The sequence below is a fragment of the Lissotriton helveticus genome, chromosome 1_1, assembly GCF_964261635.1.
Source record: "Lissotriton helveticus chromosome 1_1, aLisHel1.1, whole genome shotgun sequence".
In the NCBI taxonomy this organism is placed as follows: Eukaryota; Metazoa; Chordata; class Amphibia; order Caudata; family Salamandridae; genus Lissotriton; species Lissotriton helveticus.
Window position 1 is genome coordinate 416754176 of NC_136057.1, and position 19649 is coordinate 416773824.

General features: G+C 51.1%; 1 protein-coding gene across 4 annotated transcripts in view; it reads right to left on the reverse strand.

Annotated features, from left to right (window-relative positions):
* Window positions 1-19649, reverse strand: part of CAPRIN2 (caprin family member 2) — an 857580-nt gene that overhangs the window by 1248 nt on the left and 836683 nt on the right. The gene's annotated exons all lie outside the window — the stretch shown is intronic.

A 19649-nucleotide genomic window follows, 5' to 3' on the forward strand; every position in this document is an offset into this window, starting at 1 on the left:
AATGGATGCCATGAGCAAATTGCGCCAATTTTTAGTGTCTCCCTTTTTAATTTAAAACATTCTAGCCTCACTGGGATACAGTCCTTCCTTCAGCTATTTCTGTCAAACAAAGCCCCCTCTCCACTTACCGGTCCTTTGAGAAGGCTTCAGCTTTGGGCTCTGGGAAAGGGCATTTAACAACCAGCATAGCAGTCAGCAGTGAACTAGATTTCTATATTAAGACCAGCTTTAAGTCACAGACCAGTGGAAATATTAACCAGTGAAGGGTTACTCATGTTAGAAGGCCCTACGCAAACAATGAAATCAATGGAAACATTTCAACATGAAAGAAAAACTAAATCAGAGTCAGATAATTAAGGGTTATTGGCAGCACATAACTGCTACTAATTACATATCCCGCAATTATGGTGCAAGCCACATGCTCTAGAGCTTTGCAATTACTGTTGTGCAGACCCCCAAAGCACTAAACAGTAGGCTTGGTTGAGCCTAAATGTAGGAAATGGATACTTATATGGCATTTAAGAGGATTTTGCATGGGGTTATAGAAAAGGTTGCTGAGCTTTCGGACAGGGGCTGCGCAACACTGCTATCTGGGAAGCTAAATGCTGTACCCAGGAAACATGTGAGTGCATGTTTAACATCTATAGTAACAAGATACTGTCAGGATTCAACATCTGGGACGTGGTCATGCAGCCTACTAGAGTGCACCGAATCCTAGAAATCCTCCAAAACAGAACAAAATCTGGAAAGGACCAGGATGGAGGAATACGTTAATTGGTGCTCACAGCACGTTCCCAGAGCCATAACATCTTACTTTTAAATACAGCTCAAAAGGGCGCATGCTTGATAAAATAAATAATAGTGGGAGGGAATCGCCAAAGGTCATAACCACACTTTGTTGTTACATGACAAATTTCCTGATCATTAGAATACTCTTCTCCTTCCACATGGTAAACCAGTCATCAATTTCTTGAGAATGGGAGCAGGGGGTGGGTAGGTGGTTTTCTTTCACCACGTTGTTGGCTGAAATCTTTAAACATCTGCCTGGAAACAGGAGGGTGGAGTAAACAAACCACTTATTAATTATTGCTGAAATGGCCACCAAAAAGTAAAGTCAACCGGGGGCCCAGATCTCGTACCAGGTGGTGGGGCAAATTGTCAAGGGGGGTAGGGGGGGGGCTACCCCTTGCTCCTGGTCCCAAAATCTTGCACACTGTATACAATGTGTACCATACTTTTTTTGTACATCTGTATTTAATGAGTCTGCTTTTAAGAGCTATTGATACCTCTGTTGAAAGCAATGAATTCACCTCCACTGATGACCGCACTTCTAGACTGGGGAATACTAACTCCACTGGGATCAGACTGCCATCTCATGGCCCCAACGCAGTCCGTTAATTTACATAATTCGCAAAAAGAGTCACAACTCTTAAGGAACCACTGGACTGAACTTAAAACTTCGTGCATTCTGGAGCCATAGATCTGTATTTAATAAGACGGCTTTTAAGAGGTTTATTACAACACGAAGGGATGCATCAACTTCCCAGGGATGGGATGGTTGTTCAGTATGCCACAATTACTACACGAAAAACACTTGAAATAAATGTCTGAAAACTGTGCATAATGTACAGAAACCAAGCTAAACAGGGATGTCACTAGTTGCAAAATAAAAATCAAGACATCTGTGTTGGGGAGAAGACCACCAGCTGTGATCACCCACCAGGTCTGGCTTTACTGCTATGATCAATAAGAACTGATGAAAATATGGAATTAGATCTCCGAGCACGAGAGACCACTTTTGGTCTGAGCATCTAACAAAAGGAAAGTGGAAGCATCCGTCGAAGGTCTACAGCACAAACCAAAATGCTCTCTTGCAAGGAGGACAGGATGCACATCAGTTACCTTGAAAGTTCTATTTGAGGAAAACGCTGAAAATGTAAACGTCCTGGATAGGGCAAATCCGTCACTACGTCTATTGCATAGAAGTGAATATGGAAGCCCTCGTTGATCTCCGCTGGGGCATTTGGTCTTTGAAACAGGTGGTTCTTCACCTTGAACAGCACCTCTAAAAGTGGCGTTAAGAGCGTATGACCAAGCACAACCGCCAATAGAACCAAAGGGTGATAGATGTCCAAGGAAGAGACTAAACGCCTCTACCCCAAAACAGAATGGAAAGGCTACCAATAGTGGGCTTAGAAATCTGATCATTTAGAGCTGGCAACTTATGATTTTGCTCCATGCGGATTATATTGTGCTATACTAGCCACAGTACTTTCAGGAATCAAGAGATTCCGTGATTATTCTGGCTTGAATATAAATATGTGGACGTTTGATGTCTTTCCACTAAAGGATCAACTAGTAAAGGTGACGGAGTTCCAACTAAAGAGTACAGGGAACTGCGGATATTAAACCAGAGTTTTCTTATTCAGAGAAAGGAACTTTGGTGATGGTGCATCTGTTTGACAGCAAGGGCCTTCCAGTGCGTTATAACTGACGCACTAATGTTTCTTACAGATATATCGTTACCGAAGATAAGTAACTTGTGCATCTGAAAGAAACACGTAGTGATAGATTCCTTACCTTAGAATAGATAGCCCAGCAATACCAACACCGGTGGTAGGTCTGCGAACCAAGATGACACCAGAGAGTCCTGGAGAACAGACAGCCAAAGAAGCAGTCTCTCTGGACTTTGTTGTTCAGGCAGTAGTGCTTGGTAAACGTGTGCAGCTGCCTGACAGATGTCATACAAAGGAACTCCCCGTCCCAGAGCAGTAGTGGCTGCCGTCGCCCTGGTAGAGTAGGCCCGCAACCCCGCCGGATGCTCCTTTTTAGCCAAGGAGTAACAAGCCTTTATGCACAGAATGACCCGAGAGATGGTCCGCTGGTGCACAGCACAACCTTTATTGGCACCCATGTAGCCAACAAAGAGCTGATGATCCACCAGGAACTGTTGTGTGCGATTCAGATAGAAAGAGCGCACGCTTTGGGTCCAAATGGTGGAGCCTCTTTTGAGGGATGCGGAGGCGGAAAGAAGGTGGGCCAAGTGATGGTCAGCCCGATGTGAAAGGCAGTGACAACCCTTGGCAGAAAAGAAGGAGTCTCTAGAACAACTTGGTCCGGATGGACAGAGAGAAAAGGAGGCTTAGAAGAAAGAGCCTGGAGCTCACTCACTCTTCTGGCAGAGGTGATGGCAACCAGGAAAGCAGTCTTTTGAGTGAGGAGATGAAGAAGGCAATTGTGAAGTGGCTCAAAGGGAGCACACATCAGAAAGGTAAGAACCGTCTTAGTGGAGGGATGCCTGGCTGCCAAGATAACATTACAGACTTCGGGAGTGGGAGGTTAGGGGGGATGGGCAAAAGACGTCAACTGCCGCTGCTTAATCTCAACGTAAGGAGGTGGAGGCTGGACAGGTTCGATTGGAGGACCGTCCCCTGCTGCTGCGGCAGAAGATCCTCCCAAAGAGGCAGACGGAACAGGAGATCGATGCTCATACGGAGTAGCTCGGGATACCAAACTCTTCGAGCCCAGTCTGGAGCCACAAGGATGACTTGGGCCCAGTCGCGCCTGATCTTCAGCACTCTGGGCAGAAGTGGTATAGGCGGAAAGGCGTACAACAGACCGCAACTCCACACGTGATGAAAGCGTGGCCGCCGAGAGTGCCGCCTTGTAAATTCCAAAGCGCAGAACTGATATTGTGTGTTCTCTTCGGTGGAGAATAGATCTAACCAAGGCTCTCCCCACTGCTGAAAGACCTTGCGCCACGTCAGAGTTCCAACGCCATTCGTGATCCATCATGCACTAGCGGCTGAGTTAGTCTGCCCTGGCGTTCAGAGAACCTGCCAGGTGTTGAACCACCAGGGACATGCCCTGATGTTTCAGCCAAACCCAGAGGCGCAGAGCCTCTTGGGCATAGGATCCACGACCCTACCTGCCCTGTTTGTTACAGTATCACATGGCGGTGGAGTTGTCTGTGAACACCTGCACTACTCTCCCCATTAGAGAGGGAAGGAATGCCTTTAGTGCAAGTTGGATCGCCCGAAGCTCATGAAGGTTAATGCGAAGCCTGGACTCCACCAGAGACCAGAGGCCTCTGATCTCTGCCTCTCCCATGTGACCGCCCCATCCCAGAAGGGACGCGTCCGTCACAATTGTATGTTCCGGTTGGGGAAGGGATAGGGATCTGCCATTGACCCAATCGTGATTCGTGAGCCACCACTGCAATTGCCATGCAGTGCCCTCCCAGATCTGGACGTGATCGGACAGGTTGCCCTGATGCTGTGCCCACTGGAACTTCAGGTCCAACTGCGGAGCCCGCATATGCCATCTGGCATGATCCACAAGCAGGATGCAGGAGGCCATCAGGCCTAGTAGCCTAAGAGTCATCCTGACCGAAATTCGGGACAGAGGCTGAAAGATCGAAATCATAGCCGGAATGTTCCGGACTCGCTGTTCGGGAGGATAAACCCGAAACTGCGCCAAGTCCAGAACCACTCCGATGAAAAGGAGCCGTTGCGAGGTAATCAGGTGCGACTTCGGCACGTTGATGGAAAACCCCAGCAAATGCAGGAGGTCAGCGGTAGTCTGGAGGTGGGAGACAACGGCCAGTGGTCGAAATAGGGGAAGACTGAAAACAATGATCTGTGCAGATGAGCTGCGACCACCGCCATCACTTTTGCGAACACCCGAGGGGCGCTGGTAAAGCCAAAGGGGAACACAGTGAACTGAAAAAGCTTGTGGTCTACCGTGAATCACAGGTAGCACCTGTGGGCAGGCAGGACAGGAATATGAAAATAGGTGACCTGCAAGTCCAACGCCACCATCCAGTCTTACGGGTCAAGGGCAGAAAAGACCTGAGCAAGTGTGAGCATCTTGACCTTCTCATTCCGGAGGAAGCGATTGACGTTACGAAGTTCTAAGCTAGGACGCAGGCCCTTGTCCTTCTTTGGAACCAGAAATTAGTGGGAATAAGAACCATGACCTACTTCAGGCATCAGAACGCTCTCGATGGCTCCCTTGGCCAAGAGGGCTGCAACTTCTTGCTGGAGAAGTGCCAAGTGATCCCCGCACATGCAGTGGTACTGAGGTGGCATGGCTGGAGGGGTGGTCTCGAAGGGAACGTAGTAGCCCCTTCGGACAATTTGCAGCACCCACTTGTCCAAAGTGATGTTCCGCCAGTGGTGGAGATGATGGCGTATTCGTTCACCCACTGGCGTTTGATGGGTCTGAAAGGTCGGACTAGCAAGGCTTTGAAGTGGATGCTGCGGGGGTGGAGGTGGACTGACTCACCCGCTGGCCCCCTGAACCGCCTCGACGGTTCCCACGTCCGCAACCACGCTGAAGTTGTTGCTGTTGTGGACTGTGGCTCTGCAAAGGCTGTGGGGCGTCACTTCCATGGCCACGAAAGGAGCAAAAAGCAGAAGGCGGAGGAGGTAGCGCGGCTGACAGGCCCAAGGACTTGGCCGTAGCCCGGGAGGCCTTGAAGCACTCCAACACACTGTCTGCCTTATTGGCAAAAAGGCGAATGCCATCAAAGGGCATGTCCATCAGAGTGTTCTGGACATCCCCTAAGAATCCAGTTGACCTCAACCAGGCGTGGCGCCAAAGCGCCACCGTCGTGGAAATAGACCTGCCCAGTGAGTTGGCGGTGTCCAGTCCACAACGTATGGTGAACTTCGCTGCGTCTCTCCCGGTCGCAACCTCCTGGGAAAGAACTGCCTGGGCCTCCTCCAGGCGGTTGGACAGCACCTGCGCAACCGTGTCCCACAGAGCGGGTGTGACGGCCCAAGAGACATGCAGTATTCACGGACTGCAGCCCTAAGCTGGCAGAGGAAAACAGCTTCTTGCCAAGCTGATCCAGCTTCTTGGATTCCCTATCCAGAGGTGCGGTAGGGAACGCACTCTGGGATGCAGAGGCTTGGACAACCAAGCTCTCAGGGGTGGGGTGTTGGGTAAGGAAGAGGTGGTCGGGCCACGTTCCTGTCCACATGAGCCCCTGTGTTTGGCCTGGACCAGGTGCCCAAAAGAATGTCTGACAGTGCTTCATTAAAAGGCAGCAAGGGCTCCGAAGAGGTAGCTACCGGTTGGAGCACTTCTGTCTGGAGGTTAGTCCCGATGGCCACCGTAGGGAGTTCGAGGAGGAGAGCCTCGGCTGCTCTACGGAACACCACTGCGTAACTGGCTCCCTCCTCCGTAGCCACGGCATGCCAAGAATAGGGGAGGTGTCAAGACCACTGGCATCCCCCAAATCCTCTGCCCAGTCTGGATCATATTGAAAAGGGGTAACCCAATAGGAGTCAAAAGGACCTGGGTATCAAATGTTATAGACAAAAATGGTCCTAGACGTTAATTCAACATGTACAATGTCAACATAAGTTAAATATTCACTTCACTTTTTATCACCATCTGATTAAATCCATTATGGTTCATAATAAGAAAACACTATGTTCGCCCAAATACTTTGTTGAAGCAAGAAAACACACCTGAAACAAAAGGAATTTTAGACATTTTCTCCAAAAGCTGGGAGATTCTCTTATTTACTATACATTTACAAAAAACATTGAATTTTGTACAATGTAAGAACTCATTTACAAGACGGGGTTCATTTGTCACAAAGGAAGTGCACAGATGAGAAAGAAAAGTACGTGCTCGTGTGTGAGAAAGCGACCAAAGAGGTCCGTGAAAAAATAAAATACAATAGAGTATTTTACACCACGCTTAAGGTTTTAAGTCCTTAGAGTGGTGGACATGAGCCTGCCCTTGATGTTAGTTTTAGCAACAAATGCAGTTCTTTCTTGCTGGTAATTGATTGAAATATCCTCCGTATTCAAATCAATGTATTGGAGAGGGGGACGTGGGAAGGACAATACAGGTACAGGCTCCAGGAGAATATGTCGACGTTTCGACCCTAAGACAAACAGGGTAGCTGACTTCCTCAAGAGTGGGTCTTCATCAGGACGGGGGAAAGGTTGGGAACTCAATATGCACGAAAACAAAGTGACCCCAAAGGTGGGCACCCAGGTGCGTAATCAGTCAGCACCACACAGCTTGGTAAGGCTTAAGTAGTACAGATGTGCTCCATCCGCACCATGATTAAAGTCACTCGCATTACTCCAGTGGTAGATTTTAAAATGATGTGGCTTAGTGTACACCAAGAGTCATCCGTTCACATTAGTTGAGCGAAAGCCGTCTGCTAGACGCCGTCCACACTCTAAGCCGAAGAAGCCGTGAATGCGAAAAGGACGTTCAGAACCCTCACAGTCCTCCCCTTCCTCCGAAGTCTGTGGAACAGGCTCAAAATGAGGAGGATGGACATAGGGCATAAAAGGGCCCATCGGCGTCGGTATCTGTGTTGAGCAATGCTGATCCGGCACCATGTCCGGGTCGGGGCAGAATCTGGGGACGCCGTCCCGAGAAGCGGGCGATGTCGGAAGTGGTGCCGGGGAGATCAGCGCCGGTTGTGGTGTCACTAGGTCAACCGGCATTGATCGGGATCCGCTCCCGGATCTCTGGGGGGCCTGCGGCGTTGGGGCCGGAGCCGGCAGCGACACCGGGGCAAGAGCGTCCGGTGATGGCAAAGCAGGACCCCCACAGTCGGGCATGCGGGGCCTGCAGGCGCACCGGCGGGGCCAGATGGCCCAAAGAGTCAGGCCATGGCAGCAAGAAACTTTTGCACCTGAGCAGGCATCGTCGCCGCACCAGGAAAGGGGGGGTAGACTGGTGGTGGTGTCCCAGGCTCCGCCGGAACCACGGGGTTGGCACCACCCGCACCCTCAGCAGCGACGGGCAAGGGGAAGTCGAGGAGCGACGATGCTTCGACTTCTTTTTGGAATGCTTCAACTTACCTGACCCAGAGTGCAAAGACTTCGATCCAGAAGAATGATGAATGCTCCGCGACCTGTCCCTCGACCTCCCACAGGACCGGGACCTCGAGCAGCGCGGAGCCGACTGCCGGGCTTCCAGCAACTTTCGGGACTACTCCCACAAAGTCTTCAATGCCATGGCCCAGCAGTCGGGCACGACTTGGGGTCGTGGTTGAGCCCCAGGCAGTAGAGACACACGCAGTGGGGGTTGGTCACCGACATCATGCGATGACAGTCCCCACAGTTCTTGAAACCGGGCATCCCTACGACACCGGGAGTCGATTGACTCCTTAAGATGAGGTAAAAGGCCTCAAAAAGCTCAGTCAAAAAATTACTGGGGGTACTTGCTCTTCCAGGCTCTGCGCTAGCTAGCGTGGAAAAAGAGCGGACGTTAACATGCCTGGGCCCGTCTAAGTAGCTCCAGCAATGTCATCCCGGCACCAACGACACGCGGAGCCGCACGACGACGCCTACCAACGCACAGGGGTACTGCTGACGAAAAACTTTCCCGATCCAGTCTGATGCCTGGGGGTAATTCTAAGGTAAGGAATCTATCACTACGTGTTTCTTTCAGATCAGGTACGTTAGGTAGCCTACTTCTTTGGGTTTACCCTCCAGGGCCAAACAAATTGATAGCTGCCACAGATTTTCCATACAAGCAATGCTGAGGGCTAAATCCGAAGAATGATGATGCAAGCAGATACAGAGCAAAGCAAATCAGTCTTGACTAAGTGAGCGTGATTGGCTTCGCCAAGGTCTTTTAGCCAAGTTGTACAGCAGCATGGCTATGGTTCACCACAGCTAAAAGTTAGTGGTATAGCATTGAGTGGAGTGGCGTAGAGTAGAATGGCGTGGAGTAGGATGGCATGACACAGTAGTACAGTTGTGGGTGCAAGTAACTTAAGCGCCAATGGAGATGGAGGGTGAACAGAAAATAAAAGGATGTATGCCTGTTTTAAAAGTGGGAAAGTACATTGCGCATCCTAGAATATATATAAAAAAAAATGGTACCTTGCAAAAAGACTTGGAAGAACATAGACTATGAAGAACACCTGTACATGGGTCCAGGACCCAGGGAGGATCTAATGCAAGAAAAGAAAGGAAGCCTACGGGAGCTAAGTAATCGAAAGATTGCAAATGAGTGACAACGAAAAAACTAATGGTTTGCTGTGGGCGGTTTGTAAACCCACTGTATTCTAAACAATTCGTCTCAGCACAGCACATGTACTGTGTAGGCAAGACCTAAAAAGTAAGGGCAGTAATAATGGGCAACATTTTAACGGCCAATCCATTTTAACATAAATCCAATGCAGGAAAAACAATGTACATCTTACCTGAAAACTAGCATTACGTCCAACAGCAGTGGAAGCAAAAAAAAAAATCCTTAAGGTATGAGACTTACTTAAGGGTAGAAAAGTCAGCAGTCAGAATCCTTGGTACGGAAAGGAAAAATGGGCTTCGCCTGTTATTGTGGGGTGATGCTGCAGCCTTCTATCCTACAATGAAAGGGTCAGAGTGCTCTAGGACGAGGCTTCTGCCTACCCGACTTTTTGCCTGATATTTTCTTTTGAAAAAAAACATAGTTGTTCAAAATGAGGTATTTATGTTTCACTGTATTTTTTACTTCCGTTTAGACCAAAAACAGTATTTGGACAGTCAACGTTTTATTTTGGCTGATTTCTTTTTTAGGTCTCGTGGGCGTGGCAGCACAAAGTACTGCTCCGCCTCTGCGAGAGATATTGTATATGTAAGATTTCTAAAAGGGACTGTAAGCCCAGCCCCTCTTTTCCAATTGGGTAGCGTCAGCGTTTATGGTAAACGCTAGCTTCCCATTGGAAAAGTGTGTTTTTGGTTGCCGCCCTGTCCGTTTTTTGGACGGCCCCTCCGGACACCATGGCCTGGTTTGCGGCAGTCGTGAAGACTTTTCTAATCATCTTGTTTGTTTAGCAAGCTGATAAAGTCTTCACGAGCCGGGTGGCGCACAGGCATTCCAAGGGCGCCTTTTCCGAGCACTTCCTCCTCCTCGCGTGTCAAGGGAAGGTTCATGGATAGTTCAGTGAGTCTTCTGTTTCTCTCCCCTCTACCCCCATCCCACTCTCGAGCCATGAAGTCAGAGGATTGCTGCCAAGATTGTTTGCGCTTTACAAATATGGCTTTCATTCCTTAATAAAGTAAAAGCAAAGGCGGAACGAAGCCTCGACGGCTGAGATGATGCACTGTCCGCATATTTTATTGTGAATATGTTTGTAACCTGTTTTCTGTACGAAAGTGAGCTTGTGGGGTGAGGCATGGGTATTGTGTCCAGTTCAAGGGGGGCACGCGGCATCTCTTTCAGACGCGTACCGGATGCTGCTCCTCCATGTTCACTTCTCGCTACAGCTGCCTACTACGTAAAACAGGTAACCGAAGGCTGCTGTTCTTCGTGTTTCCTAATTGCTGGAGCACATCGCTCGTCAGGCGCCTGCTTGTGCCCTCATCCATTACCTCATGCAGAGTAGCATGTCTGGTTCTGTAATAGTAAGAGCACATCTCTAATATTTTTACTGGAAGGGTCCTGCCATAAACGTTTCCTCCATTTTATGTCCCGTGCACTGGTTTCATAGCTCTCCCGGTCTCTGTTTTGCCTTACTTACCCGGACTGGAGAGTTTGCACGGACGGCGTTGCTACTGTTACTCCACTGGTGGCACCCGTGCTTTATTTTAAAATAGTTATAGGCATAGCGCAGATGCCGCGATTGTTGAAAAAGTAAACAGTTAAAAATATAATCCATTTCTATACTTTTTCACCAATCGCGGCAGCCACGTTTACTTTAACATACCGCGGGTGGCGCGATTGTTGTAAAAGTAAAGGAATAGTTGCGCAGTTTAATAACTCAGTTTGTGGGTTTTATAATCCGTTTCTTGACTTTTCCAACAATCGCGGCACCCGCGCTTTACTTTAACATGTCGCCGGTGCCACGATTGTTGAAAACGAGCATAGAATTCCAAACCAGATATTAAACTGCGCACCTATTTCTTTACATTTCCAACAATCACAGCACTCGTGCTATGTAAAAAGTGAAGTGCTGGTGACACGATTGTTAAAAAAGTAAAGGAGAAGTTCTGCAGTTTAATATCTTAGTTTTGAAGTTGTATGCTCGTTACCAGTTTTTTGCTTGTTACCATTGGTGAACATCGCTGTGCTGTACATTTGACTAGATTAAAAGCAGGCGTGGCCAGCGCATTCATTGTGGTGGAAAAGGCCCATGGGTAGAGAGTTAACAACAACCCAGGACCTTTGGCATTTTAGGGTGGCGAGCCTGGTAGCAGCACTGTAGAAAAGACACGGGACACCTTACTTCCACTCTTGTGGCTATAAGACCCCGAGCGGTCCTCGCCCGTTCACCTCGGGTCGAGCCCACCCCGATGGGTGTATGCATGCGTGAAAACTGCAACATTGTGGTAGAGAGCCTGGGTGCCTCTCTACATCCCTCCTTTCTTTCGGTTCGAGACTACCAAGTCCTCCCAGTTCATGGAGACGTATACACAAAGTCCTTCAGTCTCTGACTTGGCATAGGATTCGGCCGGAGACCATACTTCTGGGTCCGGGAGCTGGAACTTCCAGTGCACTGGACGGAATACCCTCAGACAACTCAGGTGCTGTGTCCGGATGGGTTGATGTGGCAACATCCCCAACACTTTGGCTAGCTCGCCCTGTTGTCTCCAGTGACGGATGGGTTGACACGGCAACATCCGCAACACTTTGACTAGCTCGCCCTGTTGTCTCCAGTGATTGACTCCCCATACTGGGGGAAACAGGAGGGGAGAAGTTCGAAAGTGCATCTTGATAGTCGGACACTTTTTGGCCAGCCTCACTCTCGCCAGTCTTCTTGAAACTGGACACATTCCTCATTAGAGTGCTGACCATGGTCCCTTGAACGCCCATGACAGTCCACACTTCTGGCTCGTAGGGTCTCCGGATTTCGAACCGGGGTGTTGGTCTTTTATCACTACCCGGTCTCCCACTTTTAGCTGGGGTTCTTGTGCCCTGCGGGCTTCGCTGGCTTTCCGGTTCGTTGTCTCCCTCCTTGCTTGAACGACCTCATTGTCCCGCTCCATGGGCACCCACATCGGGTCAGACAGGATACAGTCTCGTGGGACCCGTTTGAACATGAGCCGGCGCACATTTGGTTGTGCTCTGAGGGGTCTGTCGATAAGCACCAAGGAATTGGTCTAGAGCTGTCTCGGCGTCTTCTCCTTCGTCCACAACGATATGCAGCGCTCAGTTGAGCGTCCGCATCAGACGTTCCAACTCCCCATTAGCTTGCGGCCACAACGGGGTGATCTTCCGGTGGCGAATCGCCTTGTTCAAGGTATTCCTGGAATTCTCTGCCCTGGAACGGAGGTCCATAGTCAGACTCTCTTCTGGTAGCCCCATCATCACAAAACTTGTCTAGGACCCGCTTCACCTGGGGGAATGCAGTTGATGTCACCACTTCCACGATAGGGAACTTCGAGAATGAGTCAACCATGATCAGCATGTGACGTCCATCTGGGAAGCTCCCGAAGTCTAGGCGTGTGTCCAGGGGGTCTCACTCTGTTCTTCTGTGATCACTGGTGCTGGATCTCCTGCAGTGATTGTACAGGCATGGCACTGCCTCACCATCTCCTCCACCATGGAGTCCATCGCGGGGAACCAGTCTTTGTTTCGCAGCGTGGCCTTAGTCTTCGCCATCCCTTGGTGGCCAACGTGTGCCAGGGTGAGAATCCATTTATGCAACCTCTCTGGGACCACTATCAGGTGTCCTCTTAAGACGACTCCTTGCTCCCCCACACTAAGCTCATGGCAGACTTGCCAGAGCTGTTCTGAGGCATGGCAGACTTCAGTCCGGAGGACGCAGACTCCATCCATGAAGCGTGCCCATCCATTGCTCTCCAGCACCTCTTACTCGGGACAGAGTGTGGTCTTTTTGGGTGGCCCGGCCAATTTCTTTGTGTGTCATGGTTGTGGGACACTCCCTTTGCGACACCATGTTTACGACCGCTTCAGTGTTGCACGCATCTGCCGACGGGTCAGAGGGCGTCATCGATTCGGGGTGACGGGACAGATAACCCGCCGGGTTGTGGGCCCCCGGACGGTAGATGACCTTAAAGTTGTATGACTGCAGCTGCTCGATTCTCGGGGCGCCAGCCGGGATGAGCCTGCAAACAGCATGAGCAGAGGCTTGTGGTCGGTCACAACATGCAACTCCTGGCCGCACAGGTAAAGGTGGAAATGTTGGCACGCCTACTTGGCCAACGCCTCCCTCTCGATTTGGGCGCATCTTGGTGATGGTGAGGGCCTTGCTTGCATAGGAGACTGGTCTCCAGACTTCAGGGCCGTGTTCCTGAAGGAGAACCGCTCCTAGGCCCACTGCGCTGGCGTAAACTACCAGTTCTGTGTGCCGCCTGGGATGGAAGTAGGCCATCACCGTCTTGTCCAGCAGCCCTGCTTTGAGGTCATTGAACGCCCTGTTGGCAGCCGCTGTCCACTCCCATTTGTGATCATGGCACATGAGGGTCCTGAGCAGCTCCGACATGGCAGCGAGGTTTGGAATGAAGCGCCCGCAGTATGTGGCCATGCCGAGAAAACTCCTCACTTCTGTGGGGTTCTTTGGCATGCTGGCTGCGCGGATGGCAGCGGCTTTCTTGGAGTCCACTAGGAGACCTTCTCGGGTGAAGGTATACCCAAAGAAGTCAACCGTTTCTTGGTAGAATGAGCACTTAGACTTGTACAGGGTCAAGCCACAGTCTGCTAGTCTCTTCAGAGTGGCTCGGAGATGATCGTGGTGTTCCTCTAGCGTGTTCGAGAATAATAGTATATCACTAAGGTTGCTTATGCCTTGCAGCCCAGACAGTGTTTCTCTGATGGCATTTTGGAAGACTTCAGCTGCCGATGATACCCCAAAACTGAGCCTCTTGTACCTTCGGAGACCAACGTGCGTCGAGAAGGTGGTGATGTACCTACTCACTGGCTCAAGTTCCAGCTGATGGTAGCCGGCATTCAGGTCCAGCTTAGAGAATCACTTCACTCCGCTTAGGTCTGCCATTATGTCGTCCATTGTGGGAGTGACGTGGCATTCTCTCCTGGTAGCTGTATTTGGCAGCCTCATGTCAACACAGAGCCGGATGGCTCCAGGCTGCTTGGGTTTGGGGGCCCCGACCAGCAGGGACACCCAAGGGGTTGGGCCCGAAACCTTTTCAATCACGTCGGGATCTTCGAGCTTTTTCAGCTCTTCCTCCACTTGTGGGCGAAGATTGAACGGCACCCTCCGGTACCTGAGGGCCACTGGTCTTACCGATGGGTCAATGTGGAGTTTGAATCTCTTGCCCTTGAGCTCTCCTAGTCCTCTAAAGAGAGACGGGATTTCCTTCAGCATCGCTTCAGCATGGGAGTCGTGGATCTGGTTGGCGAAGAAAACATGTCCTAGGTCCTCGGCTGTGTGGCAGCCTAGCAGTATCCCTTTTCTTCCCTTGGTGATGTGGAACCTGGTCTTAGTGGTGTAGCTTCCACTCGTGACTTTGGCTTGAATAACTCCGCAGAGAGGAAGCGGATCAGTCCCTCCGTACGTATAGATCCAGGCCTTGGAGGGCGCAAGCGGGAGTCGAGGTGACAGGCGGTCGTACTGCTCGGAGTCCATCGCGTGTCAATGAGGGCTTGAACATCTGTGCCTTCGACTGAGATGGAGCACATGGGAGGTGGCCTTCGGCAACGGTCCGTTCTGCTGACGTACGACACCACAAACATTTCCTAGTCATCATCATCTTCATACTTCGGGCGTCGTTCCTGCGGCTGGTCCTCCATTGTCGATGGCGGATCGTCGAGAGAGATCTGGCAAACGCGTTGTGGCATGCTTCTTGGCCTCCACGAAGTTTGTCTGATCCGCCCACCACGGCATACTTTGGCGTAGGGATTCAGCTTGCCACAGTGGGAGCATGTCTTCCCTTTTGCCCCACAGATGGCCGTCAGGGGGTGATATTCTCCACAGTATCCATATGGTCCTCCTGGTGGCGGCCTAGGGGATTGGTGAGCTGTGGTGGTGCGTCTCTGGATTGCTTCAACCCTCTCCTCTTTGACCGGCGGGTGCCTGGGCACATGTGAGCCAGTAACCGTTGTGTGCAAGGCGGCTTCCATCTCCTCCGCTCGGACGTACGACAGCTCGTGGGAGCGGGCCAAGATCTCGTCCAGTGAGATTCCTGGTAGATGAAGGATCAGCTTCCGCAGGAGTTTGGAACAGCATCCCAGGATGATTTGGTCCCGTATCTACTCCCTTTGGTCTGTGAACGTGCACGCGCAGCCGTGCATAGAACATGTTGACAGACTCAGAGTCCATCTGCCACGCCCTTTTGAACTTTTCAAAATCTGGGTGGAGTTGGGCGTCAAAGTGCCTGTTGAGTGCGGCGACCGCCGCTTCGTAGTCATCATTTTCCGTGTTGGGGAGCGTCTCGAAGAGGTCAGATCTCCGTGCCTCCATAGTAGAGAAGCGACAGTTTCACGGTGCCATCCGTTTCCCTTGTCCCCTTGCAGTAGTGGTTGAGCCGTACAACCCATGCTTTCCATATTGGTGCAGCTATGGCAGGGTCTGAGGCTTAACTAAAGGGGGGTAGAGGTGCAACCGCTATGTGGCTGTGCCCTGGGGGAGGCGCATTGGCACCCCCACGTGGATTGTTTGCTCCATCTTGCTGGGCGGCCGTGCCAGCCTGCGGTGGGTTGCTCATCGTGGCCATGCGTCAATGCGCAGGTACGAGGGTGTGGCTTAGGTGTTGAATATCTGTGTCTGGGTGTGCTCAATAGCACGTGGCCATGTGCCACAGAATGTCCTGTGGCTTCATGTGCGTGCAGGTGAATCGCTCTCTGGCGCTGTCTCGTAGGAAAGACAAACGTGTATGTTGCAGGCCTCTGTCTGCCCTGCATTTCCAACATTTCCAGTATTTCTTTTCCTTCCTTCCTTCCCTGTCCTCCCCTTGACCAGCCGACCTCACGGGTGTATTGCAGCTTCAGATTCCCCCAGAGTACTTAGCCCAGTAATTCCCTTCCTCCACCTGTTGCAATTGCCTCTTTGCCGTGTTCTGGGTGTAGGCAAACGTCTATTGAAGCGTGTAGGAGCTCGGTGCAGGCAGCAGATGGGGCAGCCCAGTCTCAGGGGCCTCGCTGATGGAGGGCAGGTGAGGAGTCGGGCACTGGCCAGCGGGCCCAGACGCGGCACCAGGAAGGCAGGAGCAGATACGTCCTCTGGGCTAACTCCGTGCAGGGGGACAGACGGGGCGACCGGGCCGCAGCGAGGCGAACGATGCCTCCGCACTCGCGCTGCGGGCACTTAGCCCACGTAGAAGAGGGCTGCAGAGAGCGCCGCCGACTGAACACGCTCCCGCTGGGCAGGGAGACGCGTGGGCGGGCGCAAGTAGAGCGGCACTTGGTGCGGAGCAGGCAATGCGGCTGCCGAGGCTGCGGGCTTCCAGGGCACCAGGGAGCAGCAGGCGCCAGTCGGTGCAGAGGGGTGCGGGTTGGCGCCGCGAGCTCGCCGAAGGATGCCAAGCAGCTGCAGAGGGAGCAGGTAGATGTGGGTGGGCTTCGCACGCTCCCAGCAAGTAACCGGGCAGGCAGGCAAACACGCATTTGGTACGACCGGCCTAGTCACCAATGTAGCGCGGCGGGTCTGGTAGGAACTAGGCCGCAGCAGCACTGTAGAAAAGACACGGGACACCTTGCTTTCACTCTCGTGGCTGGAAGACCCGAGCGATCCCTGGCTATTTATTTATCCCTATGCATGCGTGAAAACTGCAACATTGCGGTAGAGAGCCCGGGTGGCTCTCAACAGATATCAGGAGGCAGTAACGGGAGGCAGTGACAGTGTCCTCAGAAGGACTCTTTACAAAAGAGACAGGCACCGTCCTTTTTTGTCCGATCACTCTGGTGTGTTCCATTTCAGTCCGCATTTTATCTGCATCTCATGGTACGCACAGCTTTGCTACTGGCACAACCTCCCACAGGGACTGGTGGCTTCATAAGGTGAGGCAAGGCAACAGCTTCAGGCAAATGTACAGGTCTATTCTTTGAATTTGTTGGTGCATCTAAAAATATTTGTTTTTTAATTATGGTCCATGGAGTGCTTCAACATCAAAATGCTATTTTGCTTGCAGTGCAGAGATTTCTTGTAACGTTCCTGACCTTTCCTTCTCATCCTTTCATATACAGCGTCCTTCACGGCATCGCAGTGCAGGGCTGTGAAAGTGCTCTAAGAGGTGCAAAGGTGCTGTGAAGCACAAGTTACTACTCGTGTAACGATATATCTGTAAGAAACAGTTAGTGATAGATTGCTTACCTTAGAATATCTCCAGGCGTCAGACAGGATCCGGAATTTTTTTGAGTAGCAGTACCCATGCGTGTCGGTAGGCGTCGTCCGCGGCCGTCGTCGGCGTCGTGATAACGTCGTCGGGAGTACTTAGATGCCGCCTCCCCGTGCTGACGTCAGTTCTTATACACAGCTTTTCCACGCCAGAAACACAGAGCCATGATAAAAACCAACACTGGTGCCATGAAACTAGGGCCCTGAAAGGGGATGACCTTAACCCTAGATATCGGTTCGCAGAACGGGGAGGATGAGTGGGTTGGTAAGGAATCTATCACTAACTAATGTCTCTTACAGATATATCGTTACACAAGTAGTAACTTGTGCATCTGAAAGAGACACGTTATTGATAGATTCCTTACCTTAGAATAGATACCCCATCAATACCAACCCCGGTGGTGGGTCTGCGAACCAATAATCACACCAGAAAGTCCTGGAGGACGGAACGGCCAAAGAAGCCATCCCTCCGGACTTGGCTGTCCAGGCAGAAGTGTCTTGCGAACGTGTGCAGCGAGGCCCACGTAGCTGCCTGACAAATTTCCTGCAAGGGGACTCCCCAGCCAAGGGCAGTAGTAGTCGCCGTGGCCCGAGTGGAATGGGCCCTCAGCCCAACAGGAGGTTCCTTTTTAGCCAAAGAGTAGCATGCCTGGATGCACAACACGATCCACCGAGAGATGGTCCGTTTGTGCACCGCCCGTCCCTTCTTAGCGCCCACGTAACCAACAAAGTTGATCACACACCCGGAACTGGCATGTGCGATCCAGATAATATTAGGTATGCCAGAACAATTCCCAACAGGATTTATGTAGAGACAGTTTCAGAAATGTATGCAATATGCATTACAGAGGAAAGAGAGACAAGGAGTCAATTGATTTTCAGAGGAAGTGGTATAATTTACCAAGAGGCAATGGAAAAAAAGATCTTTCATGTGTCAATACAGTTTAAAACAGCACTGTACAGAGCGGATCTTGTGACAACCCAGTGACACTTGGAGCGAGTGCTATATACAGTTTAGTGATAGTGAGGGTGCAAGTGCTAAAAACAACAGCATTGGCGACGCATTAACCAAAGTATATACATCAAATGATGGCTCCGAAAAACAAGTTATAATCACTTGACAACCAGTTATTTATACAGGAGCACAAGACGTGATATGCGTCGTGTAATTCAAGCTGTACAGTCGACGGCGTTTCGATCCCCTTTAGTCTGGATCGTCTTCAGGACAGGGTTGTCGATGGACACAGTGAGTTAGACCCAGGCATGAGAGCGAGGGTGCTGGTGGTCCGATAGGTCACTCAATGATCGATCGCTGCAAGATGCTTTAACTTGAGCAGCGGGCGGGAAAAGCTGCGCCTGAATGAAGCAGGGCGGCAAAAGGCAGAAGGGGCTCTTCTAGCGAGTCGGCTACCGGCAGTGAATGTGGTCTATGGGTTTTCTCCTGTTATTCCTATACATACCAGATAATATGAGGGCGCACGTTTTGGGTCCAGACGGTGGAGCCTCTTCCTCTTTCGAGGGATGCGGAGGTGGAAAGAAGGTGGGCAAGGTGATGGACTGGCCGATGTGGAAGGCTGTGACTACCTTGGGCAGGAAAGAGGGTCTTGTCGGCAACACAACTTTGTCCGGATGGACAGAAAGGAAAGGAGGTTTGGAAGAAAGCCTGGAGCTCACTCACTCTCCTGGAACAGGTGATGGCAACCAGGAAAGTAGTCTTCAAAGTAAGAAGGCGGAGAGGACAGTTATGAAGTGGCTCAAAGGGAGCGCAAATCAGATAAGTACAAGGTTCAAGTCCCTCTGAGGCATCACGAATGGAACAGGAGGGAACATGTGTGTGATGCCCTTCAAAAACCTATTTACAATTGGGGACTTTAACAAAGATGGCTGATCAAGTAGCCTTAAGAAGGCTGAAAGGGCAGAAAGGTAGCCCTTGATAGTGCCCAGAGCAGAGCCCTGCTGGGCAAGAGAAAGAAGGATGAGGAGAACCTCAGAAAAGGGGGCAGAGAGTGGATCCACAGCCTTTGCTGTGTACCATGCCACAAATCTGTTCCACCTGCAGGCGTATACCGACTTTGTGGAGGGACGCCTGGCTGCCAGAATGACATTACAGACTTCAGGAGGCAAGTCAAATGGCCTCAACTTTCTCCGCTCAATCTCCAAGCATGGTGGTGGAGACTGGACAGGTCGGGTGGAGGACCGTCCCCTGCTGCTGCGACAGAAGGTCATCCCGAAGAGGCAGACGAATCGGGGGATCGACAGACATGCTGAGTAGCTCTGGATACCAATATCTTCGTGCCCAGTCTGGAGCCACAAGGATAACCTGGGCCCGGTCGTGCCTGATCTTCTAAAGCACTCTGGGCAGAAGTGGTATAGGCGGAAAGGCGTACAATAGACCGCAACTCCACTCGCGTCAAAAAGCATCTCT